At 31.7% G+C, this 11,390-nt stretch overlaps 1 long non-coding RNA gene across 1 annotated transcript; it reads right to left on the bottom strand.

The window, feature by feature from the left end:
- Positions 1 to 2,325: 2,325 nt before the first annotated feature.
- LOC143076782 (uncharacterized) lies at positions 2,326 to 5,618 on the bottom strand. The gene is made up of 2 exons (XR_012978786.1): positions 5,511 to 5,618; positions 2,326 to 2,462 (listed from the first exon to the last, which is right to left on the bottom strand). It is a non-coding gene; the product is annotated as an uncharacterized LOC143076782 (long non-coding RNA).
- Positions 5,619 to 11,390: the final 5,772 nt, after the last annotated feature.

The following is an 11,390-nucleotide window of genomic DNA, read 5'->3' as shown; positions in this document are numbered from 1 at the left end:
GGAACCAGTACCAAAACTTCGGAAATCGTTTTCCGTAATACAACCGTAATTAACGTACTTCATTAAGAAACGAAAGTGAAAGGATTTAAACATTTGCCGACTTCCTAACAGATAAACCTAGAACTTCTTAACATAATTAAGGTAACTGAATAATATTCGTCACATTGGCATGAAAAATAATCAAATAAATCACAACTATTGTTATTATAATATTTATACACCAAACAAATAATAGAAACGGCTCAATGGATATCAAACGTTCTTATTTTGAATAATCAAACATACCCAAACGATCGGTATGAAGGGAAAACACCTACTGTTTCTAGTGTGTTTTATAATGACTTTTTATAATATTTCCCTGTATAAATTGTAAAAAGTAACGTGCAATATTGTAAATATATAATTGTGATACGGACATTAAATTCTGACGTTAAAAATACGGATAAAGGGATGACAAGAACATATCGTTTTTGTATTAAAGTCATAAGAAACCTCGAATTAAAAAAAATAATGCATATGTTTTTTATAACTCAATGGATAGTTTTCATTTTAAAACTTATGTACATATACTTAGAATATTTAGAAGTAGTTTACTTTATTTTAATTGCTTCCTTCCCTCGACAAATTTCCCGTATGCAAGGTGACTTCAGTGTGCCCCGTCTCGTAAAAATCCGATGATCGCAATACGCATGGATGTTCTTACAATAAACTATTATCTGAATTTATATGTTAAACACGTGCTCAATTGCCATGTTTTTTGTTGATTTTTTGTTGATTGTTAACAAACAGATGACTTCGTTAAGTTTCGGCTTCAAAACACGAACTTTAATTACCTGCTATATTTTTACAACAACATTGACCGATTGATAAAAAAATTGACGATTATTCGAAGTTTATGCGAAGAAAAAAATTAAAAATTCTTGAACAGAAGACTAAGTTTATGATGTTTGAATGCATTGGTTCAATAATTGGAAAAACATTATTTTTCACCGGTCACTCGTTTCTTATAACTTTAACTTCAATAATTGAAATCCATTGAGGCGAAACATTATGTTAACCGTTATGAACAAAAAATCGATCATTCGAACAATGCATCGTCTGTACCGTAGACTAGTAAATAAAACAATAACCAGCAAGGCTGTTATCAGAGTGAGAAACGTTGAGTTACTTTTATATATTAATGTACTGCAGAAAATATTACAAAATTATCTTTTGTATCTAAGTTGTCATTATAGTAGATTTGCCCAATCAACAAATATTATCGATTTGCCTTAACGGAATAACACACGGCTATATTTTATGTCATTGGAAAGAGGAGAACAAGCCTCATCGAAATGGTTGTATGAACTACACATGAAAAATTGCAACATATGTTTTCATATGTTTTTCATGTGTTTTTCATATGTTCAAAAACATATGTCAAACGTATGTTGAGAACCACTCATGAAAAACATATGTTTTTACTACATGAGAAACATATGTTTAACATATGATAAACACATGTTTTTAAAAAATCATATGATAAACATATGTTAAACATATGTTTTTCATGCCATCAAATCATATGATTTCATATGAGGATCTCAACATATGTTTTTCATATGTTGGTTTTTTTTTTCTAATTTGATACTCATAATGATATAAATATGAATTTCATGTGAGAGTAAATATGAAATTACATATCTATTCAATAGAAAGCATACTTTTAAAGTACAAGTTAAGTTTTAGACACTGTATATAGCATGCCATGAACTTGAACAACACATGGAAAATATGAGATATAATTTCTAAAGCACTGACAATCATTTTAACTGTCAGACATTATGGCGACCTTGAAATTTCTTGAAAGCTGACTTTCATTTGACTTACTCATAGCCATGTCCAAGCAACTTTTGAGAAGCAAAATTTCTCACAAAATCATTATCAACAGAATTATAATCAAGCATGCAAGAAATACATCTAGCTGTCTATGTACCTTGAACTTGTAAGTCGAATAACAAAATGATTAATAAGGTTGAAAGAATTTATAAATTCTATAAACTGGTCCATCATAGCTTGCTAATAAGTTGGTTTTTACTCCCATTTCAAGGCCATAGAATTACTAATAATCACTTGAGTTGTATCATTGGCAATCATCTGTACCAGTTATCTTATATAACTCTACACTTCGTATTGAGGACTGTATCTTGAACTATATTGTGACTTGGATAGAGAGTTGTCTCATTGGCACTCATAGCACATCTTCTTATATGTCCTAAATGTGAATATCTAATATCACTATCAAATGTCATATTGGTTGATCTGTGCTAATTAAAAACATACAAATTTATGTATTAACAAATGTATTTATTTATTTTTATTTCAGTATCTTTTTGGCTATGTTCCTTCTTTCATCATGTTCATTCTTTATAATTCATTCCTTAACTCCATCTCATTGTTTCTTCTTTACTACATCTCATTACCTATAATAGAAAATGTAAAAAAATATACTTATGTGAATGCTTTTAATTAAATGAATGAAAAACTCTGTTTATTTTTGTATCTTTAGTTGCTAACATCAGTCATTTTGACCTGATGAATAGTTGTCTCATTGGCAATGATACTACATATTTTCCTCTTTTTTTAAATAATGAAAACTAACTCTATTCATGCATGTGTACTACACATTACCTGTGTATATAATATGTATGGCATTTGGACCTAAATGGCGACCAATTTAACCAGATACTCCACAGGGTGCATCTTTATACGACTGCAGAGGTCGAACCCTGAAGGTTGAGGCAAGTATGGACACAACATTCAAGCTGAATACAGCTCTGAATTTGGATTGTGATTAAACAGTTGACACATCATAGGTTTCTGACACAGAATAAATGTGGTCTAATGAACTTAATTTTATTTTTTTTTTGCTTTTGAGCAATTTACTTTGCTGTTGAATATTAATCCTCTTAAAGAAAAAATATTTGAAGAAATTTTCTTTTTAAATTCTGAAATCTAAAATGACCCCCACCCCAATTTTTTTTCCACGTCCCCCTTTCTCTTATTCCAAAAATGATCTCAATTCAAAATTCTAATGGAGTTTGCAACAATAACTACTCATTTAAATACATCATAAACTAATTTTTGACTCTTCACATTGAATAATCTGCGAAGCGGATTATGTAAAATGTCAAGAGTCAAAAATTAGTTTTATGGTTCAATAAAATCAAAATAAGTTATTGCCATTCATTATAAATAAATTTTTATCAAAAATAAGGCTCAACGAACTTTTTATATTATATATATTAACAATAACAACGTACACACATATGTTGGCGTATGAATACACAACACCAGAGTGGGCGTGTCTCCATCAAAATTGACAACATTGAAAATAAAACTAATAATTTTAACCAATCAGAAGACAGTAAATACACCAAATTTATTTATACAGTCATGGTTAGAATTAATAGTAACTTCTAAAAAAATAAATAGGGAATGTGTCCAAAAGGACACAGATGATGCCCCTGCTAGCATATAACGTTATAAAGGGACATAACTCAAGAACTGTAAAAGTGAAGTTGCCAAAAATTAAACTTAAACTGAGTTTAGAGGTAATAAGCACACATTTCATTAAATTTAGTTGAGACAAACTTAAGTTAAGAGAACAGAAACTTAAAAAATTCTTCAATTTTTCCACTTGTAAAGGGGCATAACCCTAGAATGGTAATCAGAGTGCTTGTAATCACTGAATGGTGAAGATTGCTTTAATTTATCAGTTGGTAGAAGTGAATATTGCATTGTATATATTGTACATTTTATATAGCCGACAACGTGATACCAATATAAGAACGCAAATATTTATAAAAACGGGGACCAAATTAAAAAAAACTTAATACAGGGTTTGATTCAGCATATTAAAGAACCCCAAGAATTCAAGAATAAAACCCCATTGAAATTGGTCTAGAAATAAGCAACTTATACAAAGTATTTGAGAAGTATTGTTTTTGGCCCCTAATTCATAAACAGTTTGTGCCATAACCATGATAACCCCCAAAATCAATCCCAACCTTCTCTTTTTTTTTGGTATGGAACCTTCAAGTCCTTGTGGTACAATTTCAGAAAGATCCATACACTTATACACAAGTAATTGTCTGGAACCTAGGAAAATACTTATTTTGACCCCTTTTGGGCTCCTTGTTCCTAAACTGTTGGGACCATAACCCCAAAATCAATCCCAATCTTCCTTTTGTGGGTTCAAACCTTGTATTTAAATTTCATAGAGATAGAGATCCATTTACTTAAACTAAAGTTATTGTACGGAAACTATGTCCAGTGGCATATATTTTATGTATTCAAAACAAGAACAAAAAATTTGTCAATTCATAATATATACATTGTATAGGCCAGTCTGACTAGGTAGGTTTGTAATATACAATGTAAATGCTGATTAATTGAACTTCTGAGTGTGTGTGTATGGAGCAGGAGGGGATCAGGGTAAGGATGCCTTGAAGCATACTTCAAGCAGGGGTTTAAAAATCCACTAGCCCGACGCCCGGGACTACAGCGTTTGGGCCTCGGGCAACCAAAACTTGTAACTTAATATGCCCGACGGACTAGAAACAAAAAATTCTTGGCGTTTTCAAAATAGAAAGTGGAAAATACCCTCATCACCATTCTACATGTTCTATCTTAGCGATTATCTTCATTGATATTCAAATGAATTCGATTTTAAAGAAATAAAATTTCTAACAAATACTATTTCAGTTTAGAGACTCATGCCCAGTTTGTAGTCAATTTATAGCCCACAATTAGCTTACCCGTGATAAATGTATACGTTTTATATATAAATATTACTGTACTTCCTTTATTAAACAATTATAAAAGACACAAACTATGGATGGTGATATTTATTCACATAAATATTTGAGGTCATTTGATTTATTTTAATAAAGAGAATTTTTAAAACTGAAAACAAATATGAGCATTTCATAATTCTTTTTAATACACAAACGTAATGATGTATTTGATAAAAATCACCCCAATCCTTTTATATACCAATATACTATAGCAGTGGTCAAGAGTTGTACCATATCGGAATTTGGTCAACTCATTATTACAGAATAGTCAAGGAATATTCAATTATCACATGTATCAACGAATTGAATATATCTGCTAATGGGATATTTTTTTGCTGACATAGTTTTGATTATCCAATTAGCTAAAAATTACTGTACAACGGATAAAAATTGTAAAGTTTATAGAATTCATTGTATTTTGCAGCAAACTTTGAATTTGTAAGTCATACTCGGGCCAGCAGGTCAGTTTTGTTGGGCTAGCAGCTCTTCCAACAGGGCTAGTAAAATCCTGCTACCAATTAGCCCTGGTCTAGTGAGCTATAACAAAATTTCTTAACCCCCGACTTGACATTGGAAAGAGAGAAAAATAAGCAAGTGTACATGTACAATTATACTTGAGAACAGAGTGCATCAAATTATTTATATTTACTGCAATTCTGGAGATGAACATACTTTGATATCAGTTCTTTTTGCAGGACATTCACACCTACATGTACAGTACATGTTCACCAGTGGTTTTAATACTGTACTTTCCATTCTTTTGGTAACAAGCTAAAATTGAATAAAATCTAAATTATTTAATCTCAAGAAGTCCATGAAGTCCAGACAAAAACTAGATGTAGTAATTAGTATGAACATATTGAACTGATGCTCACTAATTTATACCTTTACAGAACTGTATGTACTTTTACTTTTGAGTGAATGCAAAGAACATGTAAGCAAACAACAGAAAGAAGATCAAAAGCTTAGCTAATAAATATATGTACAGTATGAACTTTCTGGTTTTAATTTATCTATTCTACTGTATACAGTTAAAAAAATGATTCTAGGCATTAATTACTGTCAGATGTTTATTAGATTTTGTTTTGCTGTTTTAAATTAATAGGCAAACATGTTAAAATACACCATTTTGATATAGGAAAGACTAAACTCGTGAACATTAGAGCTGGTAGAAGTTTCTATAATTTTGATATTATTTGTCTCACTGGTAGTACACTACACTGTAAAAATCTTTTTGAGAAAGAGCAGGTGCGATTTTTTTAAATTTGAATTTAATGCACTACGAAAGAACTGTGTTCTCGGTCCTGTTGTCATTTGTGTTATAATTTGTACTTCAGGCATTTAACAAACAGAACAACCTTTCAATGTACATGTATCTTGCCAATGTCAATGTGTGAATAAATTTACTGTCAAAAAACATGTCTTGTGTGAGTTTTTGTTAGATGCATTTCTTTTTTGTATACTGTATATAGATCTGGTGAGTTAAGCCCTTTTCACATCAATATACATGTACCAAGTTAGGTGGGTTTGGCACCACAAACTGCTAGCTATATAGTCTAGCCCCCAATAGCCCCATCACATCCTTCAATTAGTATGTGCCTGACCCATGTCAGAAGCCTGTAATTCAGTTTGAATTGTTTTACAAATTTTTCGTTTTCATTTAGGGTTTTTTTTATATACCAGACTACTGTAAATTCAGAAATTGTTGTGAGGTTTTTATTAGCATGATTATTGCTAAAAATTTGTAAGGATTCCGTGGAACCCAGTGTCTCGCCTACTTTTGCTGTAAATTGCAAGATCAACAAAAATGAGGGAAAAAATCAATAAAAATATTCCGCTTGATACCATATTTGGATTGTAGGAAACTTCTGTCCAAGTTTGGTAAAAAAATCCTGGATAGTTTATGAATCTAATAAATGTTTTAAAAACTTTAACTGCAGACTGGATGTAATGTTAACTGGAAGAAAAACTAAGTCCATTTATAAGTAAAATACAGATACACAGGTACAAAATATTAACAAAATTTCCTTCTAGATACTAGCTTTTGATCATAAACAAGATTCTGTCTTAGTTTGGTACAAATAAAAAATAGTATAAGAAAGTTATTAAAATTTTTAAAAATTTAACCAGAGTGAATGTGTTGTTTCCTGGCAGAAAAAAAGTCCATTTAAAGTAAAATATGGAAAAAATGGATTTGTCATTTTACAAAATTTACTTCTGGATACTATCTTATGATCATAAACAAGCTTCTGTCTAAGTTTGGTACAAACCATGGATAGTTTAAGAGAGTTATTAAAATTTTTAAAACTACAACCACAGAGTGATGTAATATTTTCCCGCAGAAAAACTAAGTGCATTTATAAGTAAAATACGGAAAAAATTGAATTTTATTTTCACAAAATTTACTTCTGGATACTATCTTATGATGATAAATAAGCTTCTGTCCAAGTTTGGTAGAAATCCAGGATAGTTTAAGAAAGTTATTTAAATTTTAAAAACATTAACCACAGAGTGTATGTAATGTTTTCCCGCAGAAAAACTAAGTCCATTTATCATGTTTATAGGTAAAATACGGAAAAAAATGGAATTTTATTTTCACAAAATTTACTTCTGGATACTATCTTATGATCATAAACAAGCTTCTGTCAAGTTTGGTAGAAATCCAGTATGGTTTAAGAAAGTTATTAAAATTTCAAAAACTTTAACCACAAGAGTGAATATTTGTGTGGACATCTGAGTGGATATGTACTTATGTACTTTCACCTTACCTACTTTTGCTTTTTTATTGACAAATAACCTTAGGTTATGAATTTGCAAGTTAGTCATTTCATCTTATGGAAAAAAAACCATACTTTGAATCAAATAAATTAAGGATACCTCTTGTTTGCATAGAAACAGAATTTCATTTTTTTTATAAACTATTTCTATATATTAATAATAAGGAAGCAATAGTAAAAATATTTGATCTTCTACCCACCTACCCTATTATTTGGTATGTAGCAGTAAACTCAATTTTTGGTCTAAATACTTGGCAGTTTTTAGCAGTTTCTTTTGACATACCACCACATGCATGAATGCTTGGTCATAACATAAACAGATATATTGTAGTGTGCTTGCTCGTCAACAATTTTAAATATTGTAGGACGACTGTCTTCCATAATAATCTGTAATAGACTAGTGATAAGAAGATGGGCCTGTGTCCATGATCATTCAAAACTTTTTAACTAATCACCAGATTAGATTTTTATTGGGTATTCTGTTTACTAGTTTAAATTACCAGTTTATAAATATAATTAACAGCTGCAAGTATACAAGATATCTTTCGGGTAAACTCAACTCAAACCAATGTATTAGATTAAATAATCTGCCTTTTGACCACAATTGTAGCTTAGTTCTCGTATGAAGCATGCATGCAACAATTCTTGTGAACTATACAAATAGTCAAAACATACAATATTTCTGCGACCTTGTTAGAAGACCAAACCTTTGAATTACTTACCAGATTATATTTATTCACCAAGATATAAAGCATAATATAAATAAAATGTTGACATATGTCTATGACCATGTATGCAGAATGACTTTCATAAAGTATCACACCATTCATGTAACAATATATGGTGTACACTACAAATCAAGGGTTGACCTATCAGTGGCAGATCTAGAACTTTTCATAAGGGGGGGGGGGCCGCTGACTGACCTAAGGGGGAGCCCGCTCCAGTCATGCTTCAGTGATTCCCTATATAATCAACCAAATTTTTCCCACGAAAGGGGGGGCCCCCCTGGATCCGCCTATGCCTATGACCTTGTATATAGACCAACTTTTTAATTATGAGGCTTTCTATACCAATATCAAAATAGAATAAGATTTGAAAGCCTATAAATATAAATAGCACCACTGGTATAAGAGTCAATGCAAATTATCTACATGTCTCTCATTAATAGCATACCACAAAAATAATCTTGAGAGTATAATCTGTAAGTTTTTTAAACCAAAACCAATATGAATCTCCTGCAACTCTGTTACAAGCAAGATTTAGAAAAGGCCACTATTGAAAATGGACCAAATCTTAAATTCTGTAGTCTCAACACTGAAAATGGTCAACAGACAGACTGACCACTGCAATAACCAGAGAACCTGTTATTTTCAATTCAAATAGAGGACACACTTAATTGAATTATTAATCTCTGTATGGAATAAGCTTATATGCAAAGGGTCTGTAAGCAGAAAAAAAATGAAATACATATCTATCCATGTTTATGTAAGTTTCCTTTCTACATTCAAGTTTGATTGTCCCTTTCAAGTCGGTTTTACCTTTCTTTTATCATTATAAAATTATGTACTTAATATCAATTGAAAACTGCATGAAACTGAAAAAAATAACTATTTTCATCATGTTGGTTGATGGCGTCATGGGGTATAATTTTAACAGAAACTTAACTCTGTGGTGAAGGCTGAAGGCTGTACTTTGACCTATAATTATCAACTTTTTATATATTGTGACTTTGATGGAGCGTTGTCTCATTGGCACTCATACCACATCTTCTTATTTATACGATTAGATGTTCTAAATACGATTCTGATCAGTCTATAGAAGGGAAGATTTTTAAAGCAACTTATGTGGATAGCAATATGTCAGTCAAAATGGTTGTCTGTTTTCAATTACAAACTACACTACAGTGGAAGGAAATTACAGTAGCAGTTAAATTAAGGGTTACCAGCAATCAAACAATAAGTAATTGATGGATGGATGGATGGATGGTTGTTTAACGTCCAGTGGCAAGTCAGATGCATATTCAGGATGAGAACATGATAATGATTAATGAATATTAACCCTGCTTTGTACTCGACCGACACACTGACCTGGATTTTTAACATGCTAGCTCACAAGGTAACAGTTCGCAGGAATATATGTCACTTACCCAGACACATTATTCTGACTGAACAGTCCGGGCCGAACAGTCTTTGCTCTAACTCCTTATTGCCGCGTGCTTGGCGAAGAAGCAGCAAATACCAATTTTCAAGTCTTTGGTTTGACCCCGCCGAGGGTGGAACCCACAACCTACTGCACTCGAGGCGACCACACTAACCATTACATCACCGAGGCGGTGTAAAGAATTGAATATAAATCTTCTCATTCTAAAGGTCAAATACAAAAGCTTGAAATGAAATTGGAAGCAATTTTTTTTTATTTAGAATATCAATAAACTGCATGTCCCACTTGTTTCTATAGATGTCCCAGTGTTCATGTGATGAAATATTGAAACGTCTCACTGAAATAATAAGAAAACTATATATTGTCAAATGAATAATTAGAAAAAAAATTGTAAAACTGTTTGCTTTTATCATTTAAAACTATAACAGCTACGTATGATGAATAATGCAGATCCGGAAATTTATAATTAATTTACTGTGTGGACACAGACATGCATGGATAGTATCCAGCATTCAAGACCAATACTGGTCTGGACCTGCGTCACTGCATATATTTGCTCTACAGAAAATCTAAAACAATTCCTTCAATAGAAACCAAAAAATTTTGTCTAAAAATTTTCCTTGTACAATAAGTGGCTAAATTTCAAACTTTCGGCAAACAGGAAGTGGCTGCACCACAGATCTTTAAATTTCTTACACCCTACAACTCAACATAGTCAAGCTCTGTTCCAAATATAAAATCATTCCCTTTCATAGAAACCAAGAAAACTTTGACGAAAAATTTTCCTTGTACACTGAGTAGCTAAATTTCAAACTATCAGCAAACAGGAAGTGGCTGCATCGCAGATCTAAAAATTGCTTACACACTACAACTCAACATGATCAAGCTCTGGACCAAATATAAAATCATTCCCTTTCATAGAAACCAAGAAAACTTTGACGAAAAATTTTCCTTGTACACTGAGTAGCTAAATTTCAAACTATCAGCAAACAGGAAGTGGCTGCATCGCAGATCTAAAAATTGCTTACACTTTACAACTCAACATGATCAAGCTCTGTTCCAAATATAAAATCATTCCCTTTCATAGAAGCCAAGAAAACTTTGACGAAAAATTTTCCTTGTACATTGAGTAGCTAAATTTCAAACTATCGGCAAACAGGAAGTGGCTGCACCGCAAATCTTAAAATTGCTTACACACTACAACTCAACATGATCAAGCTCTGGACCAAATATAAAATCATTCCCTTTCATAGAAACCAAGAAAACTTTGACGAAAAATTTTCCTTGTACACTGAGTAGCTAAATTTCAAACTATCAGCAAACAGGAAGTGGCTGCATCGCAGATCTAAAAATTGCTTACACTTTACAACTCAACATGATCAAGCTCTGGACCAAATATAAAATCATTCCCTTTCATAGAAGCCAAGAAATCTTTGACTAAAGTTGATATGCAAGTCTTTCGGACGGACGGAATGACGGACGGAGTCGAGCGGTTACTAGACCTGCTTTCACCGTTGGTGACGCAGGTAAAAGAAACACCCCTTTTAATCCAAATAATTACATTACAGTACTAGTATATTTCAACATATAAATCTGTTATTTTGATTGGCTAACA

This window comes from Mytilus galloprovincialis, chromosome 5 (assembly GCF_965363235.1).
Source record: "Mytilus galloprovincialis chromosome 5, xbMytGall1.hap1.1, whole genome shotgun sequence".
Taxonomy (NCBI): domain Eukaryota; kingdom Metazoa; phylum Mollusca; class Bivalvia; order Mytilida; family Mytilidae; genus Mytilus; species Mytilus galloprovincialis.
Note: the sequence above shows the minus strand (reverse complement) of the source record. Positions and strands in the feature narration are given on the sequence as shown.